General features: G+C 46.3%; 39 non-coding genes and 1 pseudogene across 39 annotated transcripts; all 40 read left to right on the forward strand.

Moving 5' to 3' along the window:
* The first annotated feature begins 262 nt into the window (after positions 1-262).
* LOC139699137 (5S ribosomal RNA) lies at positions 263-381 on the forward strand. Its single transcript, XR_011703063.1, has one exon. It is a non-coding gene; the product is annotated as a 5S ribosomal RNA (ribosomal RNA).
* A 396-nt stretch (positions 382-777) lies between these two features.
* On the forward strand, positions 778-896 carry LOC139699367 (5S ribosomal RNA). Its single transcript, XR_011703252.1, has one exon. It is a non-coding gene; the product is annotated as a 5S ribosomal RNA (ribosomal RNA).
* Positions 897-1,285: 389 nt separating this feature from the next.
* LOC139699683 (5S ribosomal RNA) lies at positions 1,286-1,404 on the forward strand. The gene has a single exon (XR_011703550.1). It is a non-coding gene; the product is annotated as a 5S ribosomal RNA (ribosomal RNA).
* A 389-nt stretch (positions 1,405-1,793) lies between these two features.
* On the forward strand, positions 1,794-1,912 carry LOC139699369 (5S ribosomal RNA). Its single transcript, XR_011703254.1, has one exon. It is a non-coding gene; the product is annotated as a 5S ribosomal RNA (ribosomal RNA).
* Positions 1,913-2,301: 389 nt separating this feature from the next.
* Positions 2,302-2,420, forward strand: LOC139699370 (5S ribosomal RNA). Its single transcript, XR_011703255.1, has one exon. It is a non-coding gene; the product is annotated as a 5S ribosomal RNA (ribosomal RNA).
* A 389-nt stretch (positions 2,421-2,809) lies between these two features.
* Positions 2,810-2,928, forward strand: LOC139699371 (5S ribosomal RNA). Its single transcript, XR_011703256.1, has one exon. It is a non-coding gene; the product is annotated as a 5S ribosomal RNA (ribosomal RNA).
* A 389-nt stretch (positions 2,929-3,317) lies between these two features.
* LOC139699612 (5S ribosomal RNA) lies at positions 3,318-3,436 on the forward strand. The gene has a single exon (XR_011703484.1). It is a non-coding gene; the product is annotated as a 5S ribosomal RNA (ribosomal RNA).
* A 389-nt stretch (positions 3,437-3,825) lies between these two features.
* Positions 3,826-3,944, forward strand: LOC139699372 (5S ribosomal RNA). Its single transcript, XR_011703257.1, has one exon. It is a non-coding gene; the product is annotated as a 5S ribosomal RNA (ribosomal RNA).
* A 389-nt stretch (positions 3,945-4,333) lies between these two features.
* LOC139699613 (5S ribosomal RNA) lies at positions 4,334-4,452 on the forward strand. Its single transcript, XR_011703485.1, has one exon. It is a non-coding gene; the product is annotated as a 5S ribosomal RNA (ribosomal RNA).
* Positions 4,453-4,841: 389 nt separating this feature from the next.
* LOC139699373 (5S ribosomal RNA) lies at positions 4,842-4,960 on the forward strand. The gene has a single exon (XR_011703258.1). It is a non-coding gene; the product is annotated as a 5S ribosomal RNA (ribosomal RNA).
* A 376-nt stretch (positions 4,961-5,336) lies between these two features.
* LOC139699138 (5S ribosomal RNA) lies at positions 5,337-5,455 on the forward strand. Its single transcript, XR_011703064.1, has one exon. It is a non-coding gene; the product is annotated as a 5S ribosomal RNA (ribosomal RNA).
* A 396-nt stretch (positions 5,456-5,851) lies between these two features.
* LOC139699374 (5S ribosomal RNA) lies at positions 5,852-5,970 on the forward strand. The gene has a single exon (XR_011703259.1). It is a non-coding gene; the product is annotated as a 5S ribosomal RNA (ribosomal RNA).
* Positions 5,971-6,359: 389 nt separating this feature from the next.
* LOC139699375 (5S ribosomal RNA) lies at positions 6,360-6,478 on the forward strand. The gene has a single exon (XR_011703260.1). It is a non-coding gene; the product is annotated as a 5S ribosomal RNA (ribosomal RNA).
* A 389-nt stretch (positions 6,479-6,867) lies between these two features.
* Positions 6,868-6,986, forward strand: LOC139699376 (5S ribosomal RNA). Its single transcript, XR_011703261.1, has one exon. It is a non-coding gene; the product is annotated as a 5S ribosomal RNA (ribosomal RNA).
* A 389-nt stretch (positions 6,987-7,375) lies between these two features.
* On the forward strand, positions 7,376-7,494 carry LOC139699377 (5S ribosomal RNA). The gene has a single exon (XR_011703262.1). It is a non-coding gene; the product is annotated as a 5S ribosomal RNA (ribosomal RNA).
* A 388-nt stretch (positions 7,495-7,882) lies between these two features.
* Positions 7,883-8,001, forward strand: LOC139699378 (5S ribosomal RNA). Its single transcript, XR_011703263.1, has one exon. It is a non-coding gene; the product is annotated as a 5S ribosomal RNA (ribosomal RNA).
* A 389-nt stretch (positions 8,002-8,390) lies between these two features.
* LOC139699599 (5S ribosomal RNA) lies at positions 8,391-8,509 on the forward strand. The gene has a single exon (XR_011703471.1). It is a non-coding gene; the product is annotated as a 5S ribosomal RNA (ribosomal RNA).
* Positions 8,510-8,898: 389 nt separating this feature from the next.
* LOC139699381 (5S ribosomal RNA) lies at positions 8,899-9,017 on the forward strand. The gene has a single exon (XR_011703265.1). It is a non-coding gene; the product is annotated as a 5S ribosomal RNA (ribosomal RNA).
* A 389-nt stretch (positions 9,018-9,406) lies between these two features.
* On the forward strand, positions 9,407-9,525 carry LOC139699382 (5S ribosomal RNA). Its single transcript, XR_011703266.1, has one exon. It is a non-coding gene; the product is annotated as a 5S ribosomal RNA (ribosomal RNA).
* Positions 9,526-9,914: 389 nt separating this feature from the next.
* On the forward strand, positions 9,915-10,033 carry LOC139699383 (5S ribosomal RNA). Its single transcript, XR_011703267.1, has one exon. It is a non-coding gene; the product is annotated as a 5S ribosomal RNA (ribosomal RNA).
* A 389-nt stretch (positions 10,034-10,422) lies between these two features.
* On the forward strand, positions 10,423-10,541 carry LOC139699688 (5S ribosomal RNA). Its single transcript, XR_011703555.1, has one exon. It is a non-coding gene; the product is annotated as a 5S ribosomal RNA (ribosomal RNA).
* A 389-nt stretch (positions 10,542-10,930) lies between these two features.
* Positions 10,931-11,049, forward strand: LOC139699614 (5S ribosomal RNA). The gene has a single exon (XR_011703486.1). It is a non-coding gene; the product is annotated as a 5S ribosomal RNA (ribosomal RNA).
* A 389-nt stretch (positions 11,050-11,438) lies between these two features.
* LOC139699384 (5S ribosomal RNA) lies at positions 11,439-11,557 on the forward strand. Its single transcript, XR_011703268.1, has one exon. It is a non-coding gene; the product is annotated as a 5S ribosomal RNA (ribosomal RNA).
* A 376-nt stretch (positions 11,558-11,933) lies between these two features.
* On the forward strand, positions 11,934-12,052 carry LOC139699139 (5S ribosomal RNA). The gene has a single exon (XR_011703065.1). It is a non-coding gene; the product is annotated as a 5S ribosomal RNA (ribosomal RNA).
* Positions 12,053-12,448: 396 nt separating this feature from the next.
* Positions 12,449-12,567, forward strand: LOC139699385 (5S ribosomal RNA). Its single transcript, XR_011703269.1, has one exon. It is a non-coding gene; the product is annotated as a 5S ribosomal RNA (ribosomal RNA).
* A 389-nt stretch (positions 12,568-12,956) lies between these two features.
* On the forward strand, positions 12,957-13,075 carry LOC139699386 (5S ribosomal RNA). Its single transcript, XR_011703270.1, has one exon. It is a non-coding gene; the product is annotated as a 5S ribosomal RNA (ribosomal RNA).
* A 13-nt stretch (positions 13,076-13,088) lies between these two features.
* LOC139699387 (5S ribosomal RNA) lies at positions 13,089-13,207 on the forward strand. Its single transcript, XR_011703271.1, has one exon. It is a non-coding gene; the product is annotated as a 5S ribosomal RNA (ribosomal RNA).
* A 5,732-nt stretch (positions 13,208-18,939) lies between these two features.
* On the forward strand, positions 18,940-19,038 carry LOC139699177 (5S ribosomal RNA; annotated as a pseudogene).
* A 399-nt stretch (positions 19,039-19,437) lies between these two features.
* On the forward strand, positions 19,438-19,556 carry LOC139699684 (5S ribosomal RNA). Its single transcript, XR_011703551.1, has one exon. It is a non-coding gene; the product is annotated as a 5S ribosomal RNA (ribosomal RNA).
* Positions 19,557-19,945: 389 nt separating this feature from the next.
* Positions 19,946-20,064, forward strand: LOC139699388 (5S ribosomal RNA). The gene has a single exon (XR_011703272.1). It is a non-coding gene; the product is annotated as a 5S ribosomal RNA (ribosomal RNA).
* Positions 20,065-20,453: 389 nt separating this feature from the next.
* On the forward strand, positions 20,454-20,572 carry LOC139699389 (5S ribosomal RNA). Its single transcript, XR_011703273.1, has one exon. It is a non-coding gene; the product is annotated as a 5S ribosomal RNA (ribosomal RNA).
* A 389-nt stretch (positions 20,573-20,961) lies between these two features.
* On the forward strand, positions 20,962-21,080 carry LOC139699390 (5S ribosomal RNA). The gene has a single exon (XR_011703274.1). It is a non-coding gene; the product is annotated as a 5S ribosomal RNA (ribosomal RNA).
* Positions 21,081-21,469: 389 nt separating this feature from the next.
* Positions 21,470-21,588, forward strand: LOC139699616 (5S ribosomal RNA). The gene has a single exon (XR_011703488.1). It is a non-coding gene; the product is annotated as a 5S ribosomal RNA (ribosomal RNA).
* Positions 21,589-21,977: 389 nt separating this feature from the next.
* LOC139699392 (5S ribosomal RNA) lies at positions 21,978-22,096 on the forward strand. Its single transcript, XR_011703276.1, has one exon. It is a non-coding gene; the product is annotated as a 5S ribosomal RNA (ribosomal RNA).
* Positions 22,097-22,485: 389 nt separating this feature from the next.
* On the forward strand, positions 22,486-22,604 carry LOC139699393 (5S ribosomal RNA). Its single transcript, XR_011703277.1, has one exon. It is a non-coding gene; the product is annotated as a 5S ribosomal RNA (ribosomal RNA).
* Positions 22,605-22,993: 389 nt separating this feature from the next.
* LOC139699394 (5S ribosomal RNA) lies at positions 22,994-23,112 on the forward strand. The gene has a single exon (XR_011703278.1). It is a non-coding gene; the product is annotated as a 5S ribosomal RNA (ribosomal RNA).
* Positions 23,113-23,501: 389 nt separating this feature from the next.
* On the forward strand, positions 23,502-23,620 carry LOC139699396 (5S ribosomal RNA). The gene has a single exon (XR_011703279.1). It is a non-coding gene; the product is annotated as a 5S ribosomal RNA (ribosomal RNA).
* Positions 23,621-24,009: 389 nt separating this feature from the next.
* LOC139699617 (5S ribosomal RNA) lies at positions 24,010-24,128 on the forward strand. Its single transcript, XR_011703489.1, has one exon. It is a non-coding gene; the product is annotated as a 5S ribosomal RNA (ribosomal RNA).
* Positions 24,129-24,517: 389 nt separating this feature from the next.
* Positions 24,518-24,636, forward strand: LOC139699397 (5S ribosomal RNA). The gene has a single exon (XR_011703280.1). It is a non-coding gene; the product is annotated as a 5S ribosomal RNA (ribosomal RNA).
* A 389-nt stretch (positions 24,637-25,025) lies between these two features.
* Positions 25,026-25,144, forward strand: LOC139699398 (5S ribosomal RNA). Its single transcript, XR_011703281.1, has one exon. It is a non-coding gene; the product is annotated as a 5S ribosomal RNA (ribosomal RNA).
* Positions 25,145-25,550: the final 406 nt, after the last annotated feature.

Below are 25,550 nucleotides of genomic sequence, written 5' to 3' on the forward strand. Positions count from 1 at the left end.
TATGTTCCCTTTTGACACCATTCCATTTCATCTAGATGCGACCAGCTCTCTTGGGGCAATGTATTGGTGCTGTAGTATCGTAATCTTCCACATTTATCCAAAGTTCGTTTTAAGATGGCAAATTACCTCCGTCTCCCGCCATCATATGGTCGTGGACGGCCCGATGTACTATATGCAAGCCGTGGGCAAGAAAATAGGCGTCGTTACAAGTGTTTGCGGGCTTGATATTGCTAAAATAGTTGACTCGAGAGTGGTGGAAATTGCCAACGGCCATACCACGCTGAATACACCGGTTCTCGTCCGATCACCGAAGTTAAGCAGCATCGGGCCCGGATAGCACTTGGATGGGTGACCGCCTGGGAACACCGGGTGCCGTTGGCTTTCAATATTTTTTTTCCGAAACGAAATTTTTTTGAGGCATTCTCTGATGTTTTTAATTTTTTTCAAATAATTTATTTTGCAATGCCGTTCGTTAGACATTGCATGCGTGATTTTGAATTGGTATGTTCCCTTTTGACACCATTCCATTTCATCTAGATGCGACCAGCTCTCTTGGGGCAATGCATTGGTACTGTAGTAACCCGTATCTCTTCCACATTTATCCAAAGTTCGTTTTGAGATGGCAAATTACCTCCGTCTCCCGCCATCATATAGTATGGTCGTGGACGGCCCGACGTATGCAAGCCGTGGGCAAGAAAATAGACGTCGTGTCGCGTCGTTGCAAGTGTTTGCGGGCTTGATATTGCTAAAATAGTTGACTCGAGAGTGGTGGAAAATGCCAACGGCCATACCACGCTGAATACACCGGTTCTCGTCCGATCACCGAAGTTAAGCAGCATCGGGCCCGGATAGTACTTGGATGGGTGACCGCCTGGGAACACCGGGTGCCGTTGGCTTTCAATATTTTTTTTCCGAAACGAACGTATTTTGAGGCATTCTCTGATGTTTTAAATTTTTTTCAAATAATTTATTTTGCAATGCCAGACATTGCATGCGTGATTTTGAATTGGTATGTTCCCTTTTGACACCATTCCATTTCATCTAGATGCGACCAGCTCTCTTGGGGCAATGCATTGGTGCTGTAGTAACCCGTATCTCTTCCACATTTATCCAAAGTTCGTTTTGAGATGGCAAATTACCTCCGTCTCCCGCCATCATATAGTATGGTCGTGGACGGCCCGATGTATGCAAGCCGTGGGCAAGAAAATAGACGTCGTGTCGCGTCGTTGCAAGTGTTTGCGGGCTTGATATTGCTAAAATAGTTGACTCGAGAGTGTTGGAAAATGCCAACGGCCAAACCACGCTGAATACACCGGTTCTCGTCCGATCACCGAAGTTAAGCAGCATCGGGCCCGGATAGTACTTGGATGGGTGACCGCCTGGGAACACCGGGTGCCGTTGGCTTTCAATATTTTTTTTCCGAAACGAACGTATTTTGAGGCATTCTCTGATGTTTTTAATTTTTTTCAAATAATTTATTTTGCAATGCCAGACATTGCATGCGTGATTTTGAATTGGTATGTTCCCTTTTGACACCATTCCATTTCATCTAGATGCGACCAGCTCTCTTGGGGCAATGTATTGGTGCTGTAGTAACCCGTATCTCTTCCACATTTATCCAAAGTTCGTTTTGAGATGGCAAATTACCTCCGTCTCCCGCCATCATATAGTATGGTCGTGGACGGCCCGATGTATGCAAGCCGTGGGCAAGAAAATAGACGTCGTGTCGCGTCGTTGCAAGTGTTTGCGGGCTTGATATTGCTAAAATAGTTGACTCGAGAGTGGTGGAAAATGCCAACGGCCATACCACGCTGAATACACCGGTTCTCGTCCGATCACCGAAGTTAAGCAGCATCGGGCCCGGATAGTACTTGGATGGGTGACCGCCTGGGAACACCGGGTGCCGTTGGCTTTCAATATTTTTTTTCCGAAACGAACGTATTTTGAGGCATTCTCTGATGTTTTTAATTTTTTTCAAATAATTTATTTTGCAATGCCAGACATTGCATGCGTGATTTTGAATTGGTATGTTCCCTTTTGACACCATTCCATTTCATCTAGATGCGACCAGCTCTCTTGGGGCAATGCATTGGTGCTGTAGTAACCCGTATCTCTTCCACATTTATCCAAAGTTCGTTTTGAGATGGCAAATTACCTCCGTCTCCCGCCATCATATAGTATGGTCGTGGACGGCCCGATGTATGCAAGCCGTGGGCAAGAAAATAGACGTCGTGTCGCGTCGTTGCAAGTGTTTGCGGGCTTGATATTGCTAAAATAGTTGACTCGAGAGTGGTGGAAATTGCCAACGGCCATACCACGCTGAATACACCGGTTCTCGTCCGATCACCGAAGTTAAGCAGCATCGGGCCCGGATAGTACTTGGATGGGTGACCGCCTGGGAACACCGGGTGCCGTTGGCTTTCAATATTTTTTTTCCGAAACGAACGTATTTTGAGGCATTCTCTGATGTTTTAAATTTTTTTCAAATAATTTATTTTGCAATGCCAGACATTGCATGCGTGATTTTGAATTGGTATGTTCCCTTTTGACACCATTCCATTTCATCTAGATGCGACCAGCTCTCTTGGGGCAATGCATTGGTGCTGTAGTAACCCGTATCTCTTCCACATTTATCCAAAGTTCGTTTTGAGATGGCAAATTACCTCCGTCTCCCGCCATCATATAGTATGGTCGTGGACGGCCCGATGTATGCAAGCCGTGGGCAAGAAAATAGACGTCGTGTCGCGTCGTTGCAAGTGTTTGCGGGCTTGATATTGCTAAAATAGTTGACTCGAGAGTGGTGGAAATTGCCAACGGCCATACCACGCTGAATACACCGGTTCTCGTCCGATCACCGAAGTTAAGCAGCATCGGGCCCGGATAGTACTTGGATGGGTGACCGCCTGGGAACACCGGGTGCCGTTGGCTTTCAATATTTTTTTTCCGAAACGAACGTATTTTGAGGCATTCTCTGATGTTTTTAATTTTTTTCAAATAATTTATTTTGCAATGCCAGACATTGCATGCGTGATTTTGAATTGGTATGTTCCCTTTTGACACCATTCCATTTCATCTAGATGCGACCAGCTCTCTTGGGGCAATGCATTGGTGCTGTAGTAACCCGTATCTCTTCCACATTTATCCAAAGTTCGTTTTGAGATGGCAAATTACCTCCGTCTCCCGCCATCATATAGTATGGTCGTGGACGGCCCGATGTATGCAAGCCGTGGGCAAGAAAATAGACGTCGTGTCGCGTCGTTGCAAGTGTTTGCGGGCTTGATATTGCTAAAATAGTTGACTCGAGAGTGGTGGAAATTGCCAACGGCCATACCACGCTGAATTCACCGGTTCTCGTCCGATCACCGAAGTTAAGCAGCATCGGGCCCGGATAGTACTTGGATGGGTGACCGCCTGGGAACACCGGGTGCCGTTGGCTTTCAATATTTTTTTTCCGAAACGAACGTATTTTGAGGCATTCTCTGATGTTTTTAATTTTTTTCAAATAATTTATTTTGCAATGCCAGACATTGCATGCGTGATTTTGAATTGGTATGTTCCCTTTTGACACCATTCCATTTCATCTAGATGCGACCAGCTCTCTTGGGGCAATGCATTGGTGCTGTAGTAACCCGTATCTCTTCCACATTTATCCAAAGTTCGTTTTGAGATGGCAAATTACCTCCGTCTCCCGCCATCATATAGTATGGTCGTGGACGGCCCGACGTATGCAAGCCGTGGGCAAGAAAATAGACGTCGTGTCGCGTCGTTGCAAGTGTTTGCGGGCTTGATATTGCTAAAATAGTTGACTCGAGAGTGGTGGAAATTGCCAACGGCCATACCACGCTGAATACACCGGTTCTCGTCCGATCACCGAAGTTAAGCAGCATCGGGCCCGGATAGTACTTGGATGGGTGACCGCCTGGGAACACCGGGTGCCGTTGGCTTTCAATATTTTTTTTCCGAAACGAACGTATTTTGAGGCATTCTCTGATGTTTTTAATTTTTTTCAAATAATTTATTTTGCAATGCCAGACATTGCATGCGTGATTTTGAATTGGTATGTTCCCTTTTGACACCATTCCATTTCATCTAGATGCGACCAGCTCTCTTGGGGCAATGCATTGGTGCTGTAGTAACCCGTATCTCTTCCACATTTATCCAAAGTTCGTTTTGAGATGGCAAATTACCTCCGTCTCCCGCCATCATATAGTATGGTCGTGGACGGCCCGATGTATGCAAGCCGTGGGCAAGAAAATAGACGTCGTGTCGCGTCGTTGCAAGTGTTTGCGGGCTTGATATTGCTAAAATAGTTGACTCGAGAGTGGTGGAAATTGCCAACGGCCATACCACGCTGAATTCACCGGTTCTCGTCCGATCACCGAAGTTAAGCAGCATCGGGCCCGGATAGTACTTGGATGGGTGACCGCCTGGGAACACCGGGTGCCGTTGGCTTTCAATATTTTTTTTCCGAAACGAACGTATTTTGAGGCATTCTCTGAGGTTTTTAATTTTTTTCAAATAATTTATTTTGCAATGCCAGACATTGCATGCGTGATTTTGAATTGGTATGTTCCCTTTTGACACCATTCCATTTCATCTAGATGCGACCAGCTCTCTTGGGGCAATGCATTGGTGCTGTAGTAACCCGTATCTCTTCCACATTTATCCAAAGTTCGTTTTGAGATGGCAAATTACCTCCGTCTCCCGCCATCATATAGTATGGTCGTGGACGGCCCGATGTATGCAAGCCGTGGGCAAGAAAATAGACGTCGTGTCGCGTCGTTGCAAGTGTTTGCGGGCTTGATATTGCTAAAATAGTTGACTCGAGAGTGGTGGAAATTGCCAACGGCCATACCACGCTGAATACACCGGTTCTCGTCCGATCACCGAAGTTAAGCAGCATCGGGCCCGGATAGTACTTGGATGGGTGACCGCCTGGGAACACCGGGTGCCGTTGGCTTTCAATATTTTTTTTCCGAAACGAACGTATTTTGAGGCATTCTCTGATGTTTTTAATTTTTTTCAAATAATTTATTTTGCAATGCCAGACATTGCATGCGTGATTTTGAATTGGTATGTTCCCTTTTGACACCATTCCATTTCATCTAGATGCGACCAGCTCTCTTGGGGCAATGTATTGGTGCTGTAGTATCGTAATCTTCCACATTTATCCAAAGTTCGTTTTAAGATGGCAAATTACCTCCGTCTCCCGCCATCATATGGTCGTGGACGGCCCGATGTACTATATGCAAGCCGTGGGCAAGAAAATAGGCGTCGTTACAAGTGTTTGCGGGCTTGATATTGCTAAAATAGTTGACTCGAGAGTGGTGGAAATTGCCAACGGCCATACCACGCTGAATACACCGGTTCTCGTCCGATCACCGAAGTTAAGCAGCATCGGGCCCGGATAGCACTTGGATGGGTGACCGCCTGGGAACACCGGGTGCCGTTGGCTTTCAATATTTTTTTTCCGAAACGAAATTTTTTTGAGGCATTCTCTGATGTTTTTAATTTTTTTCAAATAATTTATTTTGCAATGCCGTTCGTTAGACATTGCATGCGTGATTTTGAATTGGTATGTTCCCTTTTGACACCATTCCATTTCATCTAGATGCGACCAGCTCTCTTGGGGCAATGCATTGGTACTGTAGTAACCCGTATCTCTTCCACATTTATCCAAAGTTCGTTTTGAGATGGCAAATTACCTCCGTCTCCCGCCATCATATAGTATGGTCGTGGACGGCCCGATGTATGCAAGCCGTGGGCAAGAAAATAGACGTCGTGTCGCGTCGTTGCAAGTGTTTGCGGGCTTGATATTGCTAAAATAGTTGACTCGAGAGTGGTGGAAATTGCCAACGGCCATACCACGCTGAATACACCGGTTCTCGTCCGATCACCGAAGTTAAGCAGCATCGGGCCCGGATAGTACTTGGATGGGTGACCGCCTGGGAACACCGGGTGCCGTTGGCTTTCAATATTTTTTTTCCGAAACGAACGTATTTTGAGGCATTCTCTGATGTTTTTAATTTTTTTCAAATAATTTATTTTGCAATGCCAGACATTGCATGCGTGATTTTGAATTGGTATGTTCCCTTTTGACACCATTCCATTTCATCTAGATGCGACCAGCTCTCTTGGGGCAATGCATTGGTGCTGTAGTAACCCGTATCTCTTCCACATTTATCCAAAGTTCGTTTTGAGATGGCAAATTACCTCCGTCTCCCGCCATCATATAGTATGGTCGTGGACGGCCCGATGTATGCAAGCCGTGGGCAAGAAAATAGACGTCGTGTCGCGTCGTTGCAAGTGTTTGCGGGCTTGATATTGCTAAAATAGTTGACTCGAGAGTGGTGGAAAATGCCAACGGCCATACCACGCTGAATACACCGGTTCTCGTCCGATCACCGAAGTTAAGCAGCATCGGGCCCGGATAGTACTTGGATGGGTGACCGCCTGGGAACACCGGGTGCCGTTGGCTTTCAATATTTTTTTTCCGAAACGAACGTATTTTGAGGCATTCTCTGATGTTTTTAATTTTTTTCAAATAATTTATTTTGCAATGCCAGACATTGCATGCGTGATTTTGAATTGGTATGTTCCCTTTTGACACCATTCCATTTCATCTAGATGCGACCAGCTCTCTTGGGGCAATGCATTGGTGCTGTAGTAACCCGTATCTCTTCCACATTTATCCAAAGTTCGTTTTGAGATGGCAAATTACCTCCGTCTCCCGCCATCATATAGTATGGTCGTGGACGGCCCGATGTATGCAAGCCGTGGGCAAGAAAATAGACGTCGTGTCGCGTCGTTGCAAGTGTTTGCGGGCTTGATATTGCTAAAATAGTTGACTCGAGAGTGGTGGAAATTGCCAACGGCCATACCACGCTGAATACACCGGTTCTCGTCCGATCACCGAAGTTAAGCAGCATCGGGCCCGGATAGTACTTGGATGGGTGACCGCCTGGGAACACCGGGTGCCGTTGGCTTTCAATATTTTTTTTCCGAAACGAACGTATTTTGAGGCATTCTCTGATGTTTTAAATTTTTTTCAAATAATTTATTTTGCAATGCCAGACATTGCATGCGTGATTTTGAATTGGTATGTTCCCTTTTGACACCATTCCATTTCATCTAGATGCGACCAGCTCTCTTGGGGCAATGCATTGGTGCTGTAGTAACCCGTATCTCTTCCACATTTATCCAAAGTTCGTTTTGAGATGGCAAATTACCTCCGTCTCCCGCCATCATATAGTATGGTCGTGGACGGCCCGATGTATGCAAGCCGTGGGCAAGAAAATAGACGTCGTGTCGCGTCGTTGCAAGTGTTTGCGGGCTTGATATTGCTAAAATAGTTGACTCGAGAGTGGTGGAAATTGCCAACGGCCATACCACGCTGAATACACCGGTTCTCGTCCGATCACCGAAGTTAAGCAGCATCGGGCCCGGATAGTACTTGGATGGGTGACCGCCTGGGAACACCGGGTGCCGTTGGCTTTCAATATTTTTTTTCCGAAAGAACGTATTTTGAGGCATTCTCTGATGTTTTAAATTTTTTTCAAATAATTTATTTTGCAATGCCAGACATTGCATGCGTGATTTTGAATTGGTATGTTCCCTTTTGACACCATTCCATTTCATCTAGATGCGACCAGCTCTCTTGGGGCAATGCATTGGTGCTGTAGTAACCCGTATCTCTTCCACATTTATCCAAAGTTCGTTTTGAGATGGCAAATTACCTCCGTCTCCCGCCATCATATAGTATGGTCGTGGACGGCCCGATGTATGCAAGCCGTGGGCAAGAAAATAGACGTCGTGTCGCGTCGTTGCAAGTGTTTGCGGGCTTGATATTGCTAAAATAGTTGACTCGAGAGTGGTGGAAATTGCCAACGGCCATACCACGCTGAATACACCGGTTCTCGTCCGATCACCGAAGTTAAGCAGCATCGGGCCCGGATAGTACTTGGATGGGTGACCGCCTGGGAACACCGGGTGCCGTTGGCTTTCAATATTTTTTTTCCGAAACGAACGTATTTTGAGGCATTCTCTGATGTTTTTAATTTTTTTCAAATAATTTATTTTGCAATGCCAGACATTGCATGCGTGATTTTGAATTGGTATGTTCCCTTTTGACACCATTCCATTTCATCTAGATGCGACCAGCTCTCTTGGGGCAATGCATTGGTGCTGTAGTAACCCGTATCTCTTCCACATTTATCCAAAGTTCGTTTTGAGATGGCAAATTACCTCCGTCTCCCGCCATCATATAGTATGGTCGTGGACGGCCCGATGTATGCAAGCCGTGGGCAAGAAAATAGACGTCGTGTCGCGTCGTTGCAAGTGTTTGCGGGCTTGATATTGCTAAAATAGTTGACTCGAGAGTGGTGGAAAATGCCAACGGCCATACCACGCTGAATACACCGGTTCTCGTCCGATCACCGAAGTTAAGCAGCATCGGGCCCGGATAGTACTTAGATGGGTGACCGCCTGGGAACACCGGGTGCCGTTGGCTTTCAATATTTTTTTTCCGAAACGAACGTATTTTGAGGCATTCTCTGATGTTTTAAATTTTTTTCAAATAATTTATTTTGCAATGCCAGACATTGCATGCGTGATTTTGAATTGGTATGTTCCCTTTTGACACCATTCCATTTCATCTAGATGCGACCAGCTCTCTTGGGGCAATGCATTGGTGCTGTAGTAACCCGTATCTCTTCCACATTTATCCAAAGTTCGTTTTGAGATGGCAAATTACCTCCGTCTCCCGCCATCATATAGTATGGTCGTGGACGGCCCGATGTATGCAAGCCGTGGGCAAGAAAATAGACGTCGTGTCGCGTCGTTGCAAGTGTTTGCGGGCTTGATATTGCTAAAATAGTTGACTCGAGAGTGGTGGAAATTGCCAACGGCCATACCACGCTGAATACACCGGTTCTCGTCCGATCACCGAAGTTAAGCAGCATCGGGCCCGGATAGTACTTGGATGGGTGACCGCCTGGGAACACCGGGTGCCGTTGGCTTTCAATATTTTTTTTCCGAAACGAACGTATTTTGAGGCATTCTCTGATGTTTTAAATTTTTTTCAAATAATTTATTTTGCAATGCCAGACATTGCATGCGTGATTTTGAATTGGTATGTTCCCTTTTGACACCATTCCATTTCATCTAGATGCGACCAGCTCTCTTGGGGCAATGCATTGGTGCTGTAGTAACCCGTATCTCTTCCACATTTATCCAAAGTTCGTTTTGAGATGGCAAATTACCTCCGTCTCCCGCCATCATATAGTATGGTCGTGGACGGCCCGATGTATGCAAGCCGTGGGCAAGAAAATAGACGTCGTGTCGCGTCGTTGCAAGTGTTTGCGGGCTTGATATTGCTAAAATAGTTGACTCGAGAGTGGTGGAAATTGCCAACGGCCATACCACGCTGAATACACCGGTTCTCGTCCGATCACCGAAGTTAAGCAGCATCGGGCCCGGATAGTACTTGGATGGGTGACCGCCTGGGAACACCGGGTGCCGTTGGCTTTCAATATTTTTTTTCCGAAACGAACGTATTTTGAGGCATTCTCTGATGTTTTTAATTTTTTTCAAATAATTTATTTTGCAATGCCAGACATTGCATGCGTGATTTTGAATTGGTATGTTCCCTTTTGACACCATTCCATTTCATCTAGATGCGACCAGCTCTCTTGGGGCAATGCATTGGTGCTGTAGTAACCCGTATCTCTTCCACATTTATCCAAAGTTCGTTTTGAGATGGCAAATTACCTCCGTCTCCCGCCATCATATAGTATGGTCGTGGACGGCCCGATGTATGCAAGCCGTGGGCAAGAAAATAGACGTCGTGTCGCGTCGTTGCAAGTGTTTGCGGGCTTGATATTGCTAAAATAGTTGACTCGAGAGTGGTGGAAAATGCCAACGGCCATACCACGCTGAATACACCGGTTCTCGTCCGATCACCGAAGTTAAGCAGCATCGGGCCCGGATAGTACTTGGATGGGTGACCGCCTGGGAACACCGGGTGCCGTTGGCTTTCAATATTTTTTTTCCGAAACGAACGTATTTTGAGGCATTCTCTGATGTTTTTAATTTTTTTCAAATAATTTATTTTGCAATGCCAGACATTGCATGCGTGATTTTGAATTGGTATGTTCCCTTTTGACACCATTCCATTTCATCTAGATGCGACCAGCTCTCTTGGGGCAATGCATTGGTGCTGTAGTAACCCGTATCTCTTCCACATTTATCCAAAGTTCGTTTTGAGATGGCAAATTACCTCCGTCTCCCGCCATCATATAGTATGGTCGTGGACGGCCCGATGTATGCAAGCCGTGGGCAAGAAAATAGACGTCGTGTCGCGTCGTTGCAAGTGTTTGCGGGCTTGATATTGCTAAAATAGTTGACTCGAGAGTGGTGGAAATTGCCATCGGCCATACCACGCTGAATACACCGGTTCTCGTCCGATCACCGAAGTTAAGCAGCATCGGGCCCGGATAGTACTTGGATGGGTGACCGCCTGGGAACACCGGGTGCCGTTGGCTTTCAATATTTTTTTTCCGAAACGAACGTATTTTGAGGCATTCTCTGATGTTTTTAATTTTTTTCAAATAATTTATTTTGCAATGCCAGACATTGCATGCGTGATTTTGAATTGGTATGTTCCCTTTTGACACCATTCCATTTCATCTAGATGCGACCAGCTCTCTTGGGGCAATGCATTGGTGCTGTAGTAACCCGTATCTCTTCCACATTTATCCAAAGTTCGTTTTGAGATGGCAAATTACCTCCGTCTCCCGCCATCATATAGTATGGTCGTGGACGGCCCGATGTATGCAAGCCGTGGGCAAGAAAATAGACGTCGTGTCGCGTCGTTGCAAGTGTTTGCGGGCTTGATATTGCTAAAATAGTTGACTCGAGAGTGGTGGAAATTGCCAACGGCCATACCACGCTGAATTCACCGGTTCTCGTCCGATCACCGAAGTTAAGCAGCATCGGGCCCGGATAGTACTTGGATGGGTGACCGCCTGGGAACACCGGGTGCCGTTGGCTTTCAATATTTTTTTTCCGAAACGAACGTATTTTGAGGCATTCTCTGAGGTTTTTAATTTTTTTCAAATAATTTATTTTGCAATGCCAGACATTGCATGCGTGATTTTGAATTGGTATGTTCCCTTTTGACACCATTCCATTTCATCTAGATGCGACCAGCTCTCTTGGGGCAATGCATTGGTGCTGTAGTAACCCGTATCTCTTCCACATTTATCCAAAGTTCGTTTTGAGATGGCAAATTACCTCCGTCTCCCGCCATCATATAGTATGGTCGTGGACGGCCCGATGTATGCAAGCCGTGGGCAAGAAAATAGACGTCGTGTCGCGTCGTTGCAAGTGTTTGCGGGCTTGATATTGCTAAAATAGTTGACTCGAGAGTGGTGGAAATTGCCAACGGCCATACCACGCTGAATACACCGGTTCTCGTCCGATCACCGAAGTTAAGCAGCATCGGGCCCGGATAGTACTTGGATGGGTGACCGCCTGGGAACACCGGGTGCCGTTGGCTTTCAATATTTTTTTTCCGAAACGAACGTATTTTGAGGCATTCTCTGATGTTTTTAATTTTTTTCAAATAATTTATTTTGCAATGCCAGACATTGCATGCGTGATTTTGAATTGGTATGTTCCCTTTTGACACCATTCCATTTCATCTAGATGCGACCAGCTCTCTTGGGGCAATGTATTGGTGCTGTAGTATCGTAATCTTCCACATTTATCCAAAGTTCGTTTTAAGATGGCAAATTACCTCCGTCTCCCGCCATCATATGGTCGTGGACGGCCCGATGTACTATATGCAAGCCGTGGGCAAGAAAATAGGCGTCGTTACAAGTGTTTGCGGGCTTGATATTGCTAAAATAGTTGACTCGAGAGTGGTGGAAATTGCCAACGGCCATACCACGCTGAATACACCGGTTCTCGTCCGATCACCGAAGTTAAGCAGCATCGGGCCCGGATAGCACTTGGATGGGTGACCGCCTGGGAACACCGGGTGCCGTTGGCTTTCAATATTTTTTTTCCGAAACGAAATTTTTTTGAGGCATTCTCTGATGTTTTTAATTTTTTTCAAATAATTTATTTTGCAATGCCGTTCGTTAGACATTGCATGCGTGATTTTGAATTGGTATGTTCCCTTTTGACACCATTCCATTTCATCTAGATGCGACCAGCTCTCTTGGGGCAATGCATTGGTACTGTAGTAACCCGTATCTCTTCCACATTTATCCAAAGTTCGTTTTGAGATGGCAAATTACCTCCGTCTCCCGCCATCATATAGTATGGTCGTGGACGGCCCGACGTATGCAAGCCGTGGGCAAGAAAATAGACGTCGTGTCGCGTCGTTGCAAGTGTTTGCGGGCTTGATATTGCTAAAATAGTTGACTCGAGAGTGGTGGAAAATGCCAACGGCCATACCACGCTGAATACACCGGTTCTCGTCCGATCACCGAAGTTAAGCAGCATCGGGCCCGGATAGTACTTGGATGGGTGACCGCCTGGGAACACCGGGTGCCGTTGGCTTTCAATATTTTTTTTCCGAAACGAACGTATTTTGAGGCATTCTCTGATGTTTTAAATTTTTTTCAAATAATTTATTTTGCAATGCCAGACATTGCATGCGTGATTTTGAATTGGTATGTTCCCTTTTGACACCATTCCATTTCATCTAGATGCGACCAGCTCTCTTGGGGCAATGCATTGGTGCTGTAGTAACCCGTATCTCTTCCACATTTATCCAAAGTTCGTTTTGAGATGGCAAATTACCTCCGTCTCCCGCCATCATATAGTATGGTCGTGGACGGCCCGATGTATGCAAGCCGTGGGCAAGAAAATAGACGTCGTGTCGCGTCGTTGCAAGTGTTTGCGGGCTTGATATTGCTAAAATAGTTGACTCGAGAGTGGTGGAAATTGCCAACGGCCATACCACGCTGAATACACCGGTTCTCGTCCGATCACCGAAGTTAAGCAGCATCGGGCCCGGATAGTACTTGGATGGGTGACCGCCTGGGAACACCGGGTGCCGTTGGCTTTCAATATTTTTTGCCAACGGCCATACCACGCTGAATACACCGGTTCTCGTCCGATCACCGAAGTTAAGCAGCATCGGGCCCGGATAGTACTTGGATGGGTGACCGCCTGGGAACACCGGGTGCCGTTGGCTTTCAATATTTTGCCAACGGCCATACCACGCTGAATACACCGGTTCTCGTCCGATCACCGAAGTTAAGCAGCATCGGGCCCGGATAGTATCCCAGTCCGGTGTGAGCGTTCGAAGAGTGAGGACGTGTCTGTGTTTCGGTTCTGTGTGCGTGCTATCCCCGGCGTTCGAGGCTTCGATCGCCGGGAAACGAGAATTTCGTAAAGCGCTTTGATATATGCGTCAAAGCGTTTTGTGTATGAAAAGTGCTGCTTATTTTGAGTTAGCCCTTATTAGGGCTTGACGTGTGTTATAAAGTCAGCCAATTCGAAATGCCTTACGATAGGAAGGCAACTCTAATAATAAGTCTAAATGACTTAAAAGAAAGTGCTACCGCCCTAGAGGTCCATCGGTTCATCGGTGTCGAGCTCGGGCTTAAGTTGGAAGATTTAGTGGCCATACAATTTGGAATTACAAGAAAATCCATTTATGTGAAACTTATAAACGAAGAATTAGTTGAAAATCTTTTGAGGTCGAAAGGGGGGCCAGTTGACTTCCCATCAGTAGCCGAAAAGCGTGGAACGGCGACGTTGGAGTCAGCGTCTAGCAGGGCAAGCTTTGTTAAGGTGGTGGGGCTCCCCCCAGAAATCCCAAAATTCGAGGTGGAGACGGAATTAGGCAAATATGGAAGAGTGGTATCATACGCGGTAAACAAATGGATAGGCCCTGGGCTATACCCGATCAGCACTGGAACGCGGAATGTGAAAATGTATTTAAAGTCCCCGATTCCGTCATATATCCCGATAGCTGGTCACAGGGCGGTCATACACTACGAGGGACAACAGCAAACGTGCTCGAGATGCGGAAGCACAAACCATCTGCGATTGAATTGCACAATGCCAACCACAATCACGGCGTACGCCGACGCACTGAGGGGGAAAAAGCAAGCGGCAGAAGAGGAGGCGGTGCTGCCGACGAGAATGGAAGAGGACCGAGGAGTGGAGGAGATTCCCTTGGAGCAGGAGGAGGAGGTCAACCCAAGGATGAGGGTAGAGAAACGCAGGGAGAAGGAAGGACCAACCTACCACCCAGGAACGTCGAGCGAGGAAGACGTCGCCGGAAACGACGCTATTGCCGAGGGAGCGGGAAACGGGAGAAAGAGGAGGAAAGGGTCGAACACGAGAGGGCGGGGGAAAAGGATATCGATAGACGTAGCCCGTGGAAAGGAAACGGAGAGATCAACCATCACGAGGGAGGAAAGGTGTGATCCCTGTGCAGATCAGAGTAAGATTCAAGAGGGGAATAATGGGGGAGGAATCAAAATGGCCGTAGCAGTAGAAGAAGAATCAAAAGAAACCGGAGAACCCGATTCAATCGAGGGCGGTGATCGACGGCTTGCGGGGGAAGACAAGAAATTGGTCATGGCGCAAGAGAAGCAAATAGGAAGAAATCTAGACATGGTAACCCCTTTTAGCGACAAGGGTCTCGGGAAAGGGTTATCTGTGACGTTACGCGAAGGGGAGGGCAAACAGCATGAGGAAGAGGCTGAGGAGCGGAGGAGGGAAGAAGACCCGGAGGACAACGCGTCGACCAGCGGTCACCCCTGGAGGGAGGTGGAGGGACGTCGGAAGCGCGGTGGTGGCGAGGATGACAGCGGGAGGAAGTTTGGGCTCGGCGGGGACGAGAGCGAGGACTCCGACGCCAAGGACAACGGGAGCAGCGACACCGGGGACCAGGACGAGGCCCCGAGGAGATCCGGGAGAGGGGGCAAGGCGGAAACGACCGAGCAGAGACAGAAGACGAAGAAGAAGGACAAAGGAAAGAACAGCCTAAGCGTCGGACTCCAGGAGATAGCGGTGAGGTACGCATATATGAAGGAAGCCAAATGGAAAAGGGATGCAAAAAATACAGGGAATGATAAGGGGAAGCAAATGGGAACCCCGAATCCGGAATCCCAATGAATTACACATTGAACCCAAAATTGAGAATAGGCACGCTTAATGTATGTGGGGTTACAAGTAAAAACAGAATAGAAAAAGTATTCGACCTATTTAAAAGAGAAGACCTGGACATCCTACTATTGCAAGAGGTCATGGTGAGTGTACATTGGGAAACGGGCCCGGCGGAGATCTATATAAACAACCAAGAGCGGGAAAGAGGCACTGCGATCATGTTAAAAAGAAACATCACCGGAGAAAAAATGACAATGCTACCATCCGGGAGGGCGATGGCCATGACGATCCTTGGGATAAGGATAATAAATGTGTACGGCCCGGCCGGCACCAGGAAACTTCAGGAGAGGAGGGAATTTTACTCGCGGGACCTCCTGCCCCTGCTGAGCGACTTCCAAGGAATGGCACTGTTAGGGGGTGATTTTAACGCAATCATAGACGAGAAAGATAGCCAAAACAACGATGGAGGAGGAGCAAAATACCCACTGTGTGGTCCCCTAAAATCGATAGTTAAAAACCTCAGAGCCACTGACGCAAACAGATTAACAAGCACAAAAGATAACCTTCCGTACACCATCTACGGCGACAAATGGGCAACAAGGCAGGACCGCTTTTACGCATCCTACGACTTGAAAACCCATATATCCTCCTATGCGGTTCTTCCAGTGGCATGCTCCGACCACTGCGCAGTTATTATATCGGTCGATGGATCCCAAAGCAGGACGAGGCATCAGCCAAGGAAAAAGGAGTGGAGGATGAACGTCGAGCTGCTATATGAGAAAGACACCAGAGCCATACTGAAAGAAAACATCCAGCGATGGGAGGAAAGCTGGAGAGGATTGGATCCAAGCGAAAGGTGGGAAAACTCCAAAGTAAAAATAAGAAACCTTTTCGCACAACTGCACAGGGAGAGAGCCGAAGAAATCAGGGAAACCATGGCTTTTTACAGAGAAGCGCTCGAGGAGAGCCTAAAGACGAGAGAAAGGGAACGGAGCAACTGGGGGGAGATAAAAGAACTAAAAAGGAAAATCTTCGGAATGGAAGAGGAAAGGGCGAAAATATCAACATGGCACAGAAGCAAAATATGTTTGCCAGAAGAACATGCCTCGGTGTATTATCTGGGGAGGAGGTTAAAGGATTGCGCCAACAACTTACTCAAAAACGGCATTTTGAACGAGAACGGAACGAGGTTAAAAGAAGAGAGAGAAATCATAGAGCATGTATGCCACCATTTTGAGACTCTCCTTTCTGGGGAGGACACATCACTCAAGGAAGAGACAGAAAATCTCACGCCACTCCCCCAACTGCCAGTGGAGGTGGCAGAGAGGATGGCGGAAAGAATCACAAGGGAGGAGTGCGAGGATGCTATGAGATGGCTCCCCAAGGGGAGGTCCCCGGGTACCGACGGTATCCCTTTTGAATTCTACGTAGAATTCTGGGAAGAGCTGAAGGATTTAATCATTCCAGCGATAGAGAACATCCTCCAAAATGGCACCCTCACCACGACCCAAAGAGAGGGGAAAATTGTCCTAGTGCCGAAAAGAAAAGAGCCAAGGAGCCTAAATGACTACAGACCCATCACCCTCCTCAACGCCGATTACAAGGTAGTAGCTAAAATCGTTAAAACCAGACTCAACGAAGCCGTGGAAAAGATAATCGGGCCAGACCAACACATAGTAGGAAAGGGGAGGAACATTGTAACGGCGCTGACAACGATCAGAGACGCAATCGCGAGCCACGAGAGCAGGCAGGGCGCGGGCCTTAAACTGGTAGCGGTAGATATTGAGAAGGCTTTCGACAGGGTGAACATAAACCACGTATTGAACACATTAAAGAGGATGGGATTCCCCGAAAAGTTTTTGAATACAATAAAAATGTTCACGAACAACATCACGTCGAAAGTAAAATTGAGCGCGGGGGCCGAAACAAAGTCGTTCCCCGTGAGAAGATCAATCAGACAAGGCTGTCCGCTTTCGATGCTTCTGTTCTCTATATCACTGGAGCCCCTGCTACATAGTCTTCGCAGAAACATTAAAGGAATCCCGGCGGGGAACGGAAAAGTGTCCGCGGTGGCTTATGCGGACGACGTAACGATCTTCGCCCAAGATCAAGCGGAAATTCATGTAATAGGGAAATCATTAAAGGAATATGAGGAGGAAAGCGGGCAAAAAGTAAACATGGAAAAGACAAAGGCCTTGACAATAAAAGACGCCGACTTCACCGCGACCAGTGAATGGAAAGAGGTGACCTCGATGGACATTCTGGGCATTCCATGGAGTAGGACTTCCACGGAGACGACAAACGCAGTATGGGAAAAGGCAACGAGAATGATAAAAGGAACATTAGCGCAATTGAGAGACAGGGACCTAAACATACATCAGAAAGTCCTTGCGATAAACGCATTGTTATTATCCAAGGCATGGTACGCCGCACTGATTTTCCCGTTGCCAGAAAAACATGGGGCTCTATTGACGAAAATAGCAACGCAATACCTTTGGGGAGGGCATTTGCTAAGAGTAGCAAAGAGCCAGGCCTGTCTACCCAAGGGGAAGGGGGGCCTAGGGCTGATCGACGTGCGGGACAAAGCCCTGGCACTCTATGCAAAGACAGTAATAAACATCCTATCCGACGACTGTCAACATTCAAAAGATCTGCTAAAGGCGGCATGGGGTGCACCAGGGCAGGATAGACTGCTGATGAAAACTATCAGGAAAGTTAAGGACTTAGTAGAAAAGATGCCGAGAGGAGTGACAGCCACCACCAAGTGCCTTTACCGACAACTCAGAAGCGACGACAACCACCGAATCAACATCGAAAAGCACATCCTATCGGTAAATTGGAAGAGAGTGTGGAAGAACATCAACGAAATAGCCATGACCCTAAGGACAAAGAGCGTCCTATTCCTATTCGCAAACTATATAGTGACCACCCAGCAAGTGAAACAAAACATGTATCTAACAAGCAGGAACGAATGCGAATACTGTGACAAAGCCGACACACAAGACCACAGGGTGTTCGAATGCACCATCTCAAGGAGGAGGTGGTGCCTAATAAAAAGAACATTTAGAGAATTAAACACCTTTGGAGAAAAGGAGATAGGAAATAGGAATATGATGATTCTGGATTTCAACATCTTTCCCCGCGTGAAAATGGAAACAATGTGCTGGCTGATTGGACAGCACCTTCTTACGGTACACAAGTGGGTTAAAATAGATATAGAAAGTTGGTGGGAACAAGTGAAAAAAGAGAGCAAAAACCTACCGGGCCGATTACAGCCATATTGGAAGAAAGTAGAACAAATGGTAAAAAAAGAAGTCATGAAAGAATAACAAGTTTAAAGAAAATTGGTCTTGGACTCAATGTAAACTGTCATGTATGCAAGGAAATATATTACCGATAACAAGTATGTGAATAAAGGGAATACGTTCAATAAATAAGAGCAGATAATAATGTAAACAATGTATCATTAATGTTTAACTGTGAAAAAAAGACGCAAAGGGGATGTTTAAAAAAAATTTGACTATTTATAATTGGCTTGATTTCATTGTAATCATTTTGTTCCCTATAAAGGATCTTGTATTGTTAATTCAAGTAAGGAAAATGTTCCCTAAGTTATGTGACGGTGAACACTTTCCGAATGCTTATAGTTCATAAGTGGTTCATACTTATATCATCCTTTGTTTAGAATTGTTCAATTGTGAAAATGTTCAATCTGTGGTCTTATGCACGCTTAAGATGGTGCACATGGTGTTAAATAACTATGTCTGTGAATGGAAATACATGCAATAAAAAAAAAAAAAAAAAATACCACGCTGAATACACCGGTTCTCGTCCGATCACCGAAGTTAAGCAGCATCGGGCCCGGATAGTACTTGGATGGGTGACCGCCTGGGAACACCGGGTGCCGTTGGCTTTCAATATTTTTTTTCCGAAACGAACGTATTTTGAGGCATTCTCTGATGTTTTAAATTTTTTTCAAATAATTTATTTTGCAATGCCAGACATTGCATGCGTGATTTTGAATTGGTATGTTCCCTTTTGACACCATTCCATTTCATCTAGATGCGACCAGCTCTCTTGGGGCAATGCATTGGTGCTGTAGTAACCCGTATCTCTTCCACATTTATCCAAAGTTCGTTTTGAGATGGCAAATTACCTCCGTCTCCCGCCATCATATAGTATGGTCGTGGACGGCCCGATGTATGCAAGCCGTGGGCAAGAAAATAGACGTCGTGTCGCGTCGTTGCAAGTGTTTGCGGGCTTGATATTGCTAAAATAGTTGACTCGAGAGTGTTGGAAAATGCCAACGGCCAAACCACGCTGAATACACCGGTTCTCGTCCGATCACCGAAGTTAAGCAGCATCGGGCCCGGATAGTACTTGGATGGGTGACCGCCTGGGAACACCGGGTGCCGTTGGCTTTCAATATTTTTTTTCCGAAACGAACGTATTTTGAGGCATTCTCTGATGTTTTTAATTTTTTTCAAATAATTTATTTTGCAATGCCAGACATTGCATGCGTGATTTTGAATTGGTATGTTCCCTTTTGACACCATTCCATTTCATCTAGATGCGACCAGCTCTCTTGGGGCAATGTATTGGTGCTGTAGTAACCCGTATCTCTTCCACATTTATCCAAAGTTCGTTTTGAGATGGCAAATTACCTCCGTCTCCCGCCATCATATAGTATGGTCGTGGACGGCCCGATGTATGCAAGCCGTGGGCAAGAAAATAGACGTCGTGTCGCGTCGTTGCAAGTGTTTGCGGGCTTGATATTGCTAAAATAGTTGACTCGAGAGTGGTGGAAAATGCCAACGGCCATACCACGCTGAATACACCGGTTCTCGTCCGATCACCGAAGTTAAGCAGCATCGGGCCCGGATAGTACTTGGATGGGTGACCGCCTGGGAACACCGGGTGCCGTTGGCTTTCAATATTTTTTTTCCGAAACGAACGTATTTTGAGGCATTCTCTGATGTTTTTAATTTTTTTCAAATAATTTATTTTGCAATGCCAGACATTGCATGCGTGATTTTGAATTGGTATGTTCCCTTTTGACACCATTCCATTTCATCTAGATGCGACCAGCTCTCTTGGGGCAATGCATTGGTGCTGTAGTAACCCGTATCTCTTCCACATTTATCCAAAGTTCGTTTTGAGATGGCAAATTACCTCCGTCTCCCGCCATCATATAGTATGGTCGTGGACGGCCCGATGTATGCAAGCCGTGGGCAAGAAAATAGACGTCGTGTCGCGTCGTTGCAAGTGTTTGCGGGCTTGATATTGCTAAAATAGTTGACTCGAGAGTGGTGGAAATTGCCAACGGCCATACCACGCTGAATACACCGGTTCTCGTCCGATCACCGAAGTTAAGCAGCATCGGGCCCGGATAGTACTTGGATGGGTGACCGCCTGGGAACACCGGGTGCCGTTGGCTTTCAATATTTTTTTTCCGAAACGAACGTATTTTGAGGCATTCTCTGATGTTTTAAATTTTTTTCAAATAATTTATTTTGCAATGCCAGACATTGCATGCGTGATTTTGAATTGGTATGTTCCCTTTTGACACCATTCCATTTCATCTAGATGCGACCAGCTCTCTTGGGGCAATGCATTGGTGCTGTAGTAACCCGTATCTCTTCCACATTTATCCAAAGTTCGTTTTGAGATGGCAAATTACCTCCGTCTCCCGCCATCATATAGTATGGTCGTGGACGGCCCGATGTATGCAAGCCGTGGGCAAGAAAATAGACGTCGTGTCGCGTCGTTGCAAGTGTTTGCGGGCTTGATATTGCTAAAATAGTTGACTCGAGAGTGGTGGAAATTGCCAACGGCCATACCACGCTGAATACACCGGTTCTCGTCCGATCACCGAAGTTAAGCAGCATCGGGCCCGGATAGTACTTGGATGGGTGACCGCCTGGGAACACCGGGTGCCGTTGGCTTTCAATATTTTTTTTCCGAAACGAACGTATTTTGAGGCATTCTCTGATGTTTTTAATTTTTTTCAAATAATTTATTTTGCAATGCCAGACATTGCATGCGTGATTTTGAATTGGTATGTTCCCTTTTGACACCATTCCATTTCATCTAGATGCGACCAGCTCTCTTGGGGCAATGCATTGGTGCTGTAGTAACCCGTATCTCTTCCACATTTATCCAAAGTTCGTTTTGAGATGGCAAATTACCTCCGTCTCCCGCCATCATATAGTATGGTCGTGGACGGCCCGATGTATGCAAGCCGTGGGCAAGAAAATAGACGTCGTGTCGCGTCGTTGCAAGTGTTTGCGGGCTTGATATTGCTAAAATAGTTGACTCGAGAGTGGTGGAAATTGCCAACGGCCATACCACGCTGAATTCACCGGTTCTCGTCCGATCACCGAAGTTAAGCAGCATCGGGCCCGGATAGTACTTGGATGGGTGACCGCCTGGGAACACCGGGTGCCGTTGGCTTTCAATATTTTTTTTCCGAAACGAACGTATTTTGAGGCATTCTCTGATGTTTTTAATTTTTTTCAAATAATTTATTTTGCAATGCCAGACATTGCATGCGTGATTTTGAATTGGTATGTTCCCTTTTGACACCATTCCATTTCATCTAGATGCGACCAGCTCTCTTGGGGCAATGCATTGGTGCTGTAGTAACCCGTATCTCTTCCACATTTATCCAAAGTTCGTTTTGAGATGGCAAATTACCTCCGTCTCCCGCCATCATATAGTATGGTCGTGGACGGCCCGACGTATGCAAGCCGTGGGCAAGAAAATAGACGTCGTGTCGCGTCGTTGCAAGTGTTTGCGGGCTTGATATTGCTAAAATAGTTGACTCGAGAGTGGTGGAAATTGCCAACGGCCATACCACGCTGAATACACCGGTTCTCGTCCGATCACCGAAGTTAAGCAGCATCGGGCCCGGATAGTACTTGGATGGGTGACCGCCTGGGAACACCGGGTGCCGTTGGCTTTCAATATTTTTTTTCCGAAACGAACGTATTTTGAGGCATTCTCTGATGTTTTTAATTTTTTTCAAATAATTTATTTTGCAATGCCAGACATTGCATGCGTGATTTTGAATTGGTATGTTCCCTTTTGACACCATTCCATTTCATCTAGATGCGACCAGCTCTCTTGGGGCAATGCATTGGTGCTGTAGTAACCCGTATCTCTTCCACATTTATCCAAAGTTCGTTTTGAGATGGCAAATTACCTCCGTCTCCCGCCATCATATAGTATGGTCGTGGACGGCCCGATGTATGCAAGCCGTGGGCAAGAAAATAGACGTCGTGTCGCGTCGTTGCAAGTGTTTGCGGGCTTGATATTGCTAAAATAGTTGACTCGAGAGTGGTGGAAAATGCCAACGGCCATACCACGCTGAATACACCGGTTCTCGTCCGATCACCGAAGTTAAGCAGCATCGGGCCCGGATAGTACTTGGATGGGTGACCGCCTGGGAACACCGGGTGCCGTTGGCTTTCAATATTTTTTTTCCGAAACGAACGTATTTTGAGGCATTCTCTGATGTTTTTAATTTTTTTCAAATAATTTATTTTGCAATGCCAGACATTGCATGCGTGATTTTGAATTGGTATGTTCCCTTTTGACACCATTCCATTTCATCTAGATGCGACCAGCTCTCTTGGGGCAATGCATTGGTGCTGTAGTAACCCGTATCTCTTCCACATTTATCCAAAGTTCGTTTTGAGATGGCAAATTACCTCCGTCTCCCGCCATCATATAGTATGGTCGTGGACGGCCCGATGTATGCAAGCCGTGGGCAAGAAAATAGACGTCGTGTCGCGTCGTTGCAAGTGTTTGCGGGCTTGATATTGCTAAAATAGTTGACTCGAGAGTGGTGGAAATTGCCAACGGCCATACCACGCTGAATACACCGGTTCTCGTCCGATCACCGAAGTTAAGCAGCATCGGGCCCGGATAGTACTTGGATGGGTGACCGCCTGGGAACACCGGGTGCCGTTGGCTTTCAATATTTTTTTTCCGAAACGAACGTATTTTGAGGCATTCTCTGATGTTTTTAATTTTTTTCAAATAATTTATTTTGCAATGCCAGACATTGCATGCGTGATTTTGAATTGGTATGTTCCCTTTTGACACCATTCCATTTCATCTAGATGCGACCAGCTCTCTTGGGGCAATGCATTGGTGCTGTAGTAACCCGTATCTCTTCCACATTTATCCAAAGTTCGTTTTGAGATGGCAAATTACCTCCGTCTCCCGCCATCATATAGTATGGTCGTGGACGGCCCGATGTATGCAAGCCGTGGGCAAGAAAATAGACGTCGTGTCGCGTCGTTGCAAGTGTTTGCGGGCTTGATATTGCTAAAATAGTTGACTCGAGAGTGGTGGAAATTGCCAACGGCCATACCACGCTGAATACACCGGTTCTCGTCCGATCACCGAAGTTAAGCAGCATCGGGCCCGGATAGTACTTGGATGGGTGACCGCCTGGGAACACCGGGTGCCGTTGGCTTTCAATATTTTTTTTCCGAAACGAACGTATTTTGAGGCATTCTCTGATGTTTTTAATTTTTTTCAAATAATTTATTTTGCAATGCCAGACATTGCATGCGTGATTTTGAATTGGTATGTTCCCTTTTGACACCATTCCATTTCATCTAGATGCGACCAGCTCTCTTGGGGCAATGCATTGGTGCTGTAGTAACCCGTATCTCTTCCACATTTATCCAAAGTTCGTTTTGAGATGGCAAATTACCTCCGTCTCCCGCCATCATATAGTATGGTCGTGGACGGCCCGATGTATGCAAGCCGTGGGCAAGAAAATAGACGTCGTGTCGCGTCGTTGCAAGTGTTTGCGGGCTTGATATTGCTAAAATAGTTGACTCGAGAGTGGTGGAAATTGCCAACGGCCATACCACGCTGAATTCACCGGTTCTCGTCCGATCACCGAAGTTAAGCAGCATCGGGCCCGGATAGTACTTGGATGGGTGACCGCCTGGGAACACCGGGTGCCGTTGGCTTTCAATATTTTTTTTCCGAAACGAACGTATTTTGAGGCATTCTCTGATGTTTTTAATTTTTTTCAAATAATTTATTTTGCAATGCCAGACATTGCATGCGTGATTTTGAATTGGTATGTTCCCTTTTGACACCATTCCATTTCATCTAGATGCGACCAGCTCTCTTGGGGCAATGCATTGGTGCTGTAGTAACCCGTATCTCTTCCACATTTATCCAAAGTTCGTTTTGAGATGGCAAATTACCTCCGTCTCCCGCCATCATATAGTATGGTCGTGGACGGCCCGACGTATGCAAGCCGTGGGCAAGAAAATAGACGTCGTGTCGCGTCGTTGCAAGTGTTTGCGGGCTTGATATTGCTAAAATAGTTGACTCGAGAGTGGTGGAAATTGCCAACGGCCATACCACGCTGAATACACCGGTTCTCGTCCGATCACCGAAGTTAAGCAGCATCGGGCCCGGATAGTACTTGGATGGGTGACCGCCTGGGAACACCGGGTGCCGTTGGCTTTCAATATTTTTTTTCCGAAACGAACGTATTTTGAGGCATTCTCTGATGTTTTAAATTTTTTTCAAATAATTTATTTTGCAATGCCAGACATTGCATGCGTGATTTTGAATTGGTATGTTCCCTTTTGACACCATTCCATTTCATCTAGATGCGACCAGCTCTCTTGGGGCAATGCATTGGTGCTGTAGTAACCCGTATCTCTTCCACATTTATCCAAAGTTCGTTTTGAGATGGCAAATTACCTCCGTCTCCCGCCATCATATAGTATGGTCGTGGACGGCCCGATGTATGCAAGCCGTGGGCAAGAAAATAGACGTCGTGTCGCGTCGTTGCAAGTGTTTGCGGGCTTGATATTGCTAAAATAGTTGACTCGAGAGTGGTGGAAATTGCCAACGGCCATACCACGCTGAATACACCGGTTCTCGTCCGATCACCGAAGTTAAGCAGCATCGGGCCCGGATAGTACTTGGATGGGTGACCGCCTGGGAACACCGGGTGCCGTTGGCTTTCAATATTTTTTTTCCGAAACGAACGTATTTTGAGGCATTCTCTGATGTTTTTAATTTTTTTCAAATAATTTATTTTGCAATGCCAGACATTGCATGCGTGATTTTGAATTGGTATGTTCCCTTTTGACACCATTCCATTTCATCTAGATGCGACCAGCTCTCTTGGGGCAATGCATTGGTGCTGTAGTAACCCGTATCTCTTCCACATTTATCCAAAGTTCGTTTTGAGATGGCAAATTACCTCCGTCTCCCGCCATCATATAGTATGGTCGTGGACGGCCCGATGTATGCAAGCCGTGGGCAAGAAAATAGACGTCGTGTCGCGTCGTTGCAAGTGTTTGCGGGCTTGATATTGCTAAAATAGTTGACTCGAGAGTGGTGGAAATTGCCAACGGCCATAGTAA

This window comes from Hetaerina americana, unplaced genomic scaffold (assembly GCF_022747635.1).
Source record: "Hetaerina americana unplaced genomic scaffold, ioHetAmer1.1.p SCAF_9, whole genome shotgun sequence".
NCBI classification, from domain to species: domain Eukaryota; kingdom Metazoa; phylum Arthropoda; class Insecta; order Odonata; family Calopterygidae; genus Hetaerina; species Hetaerina americana.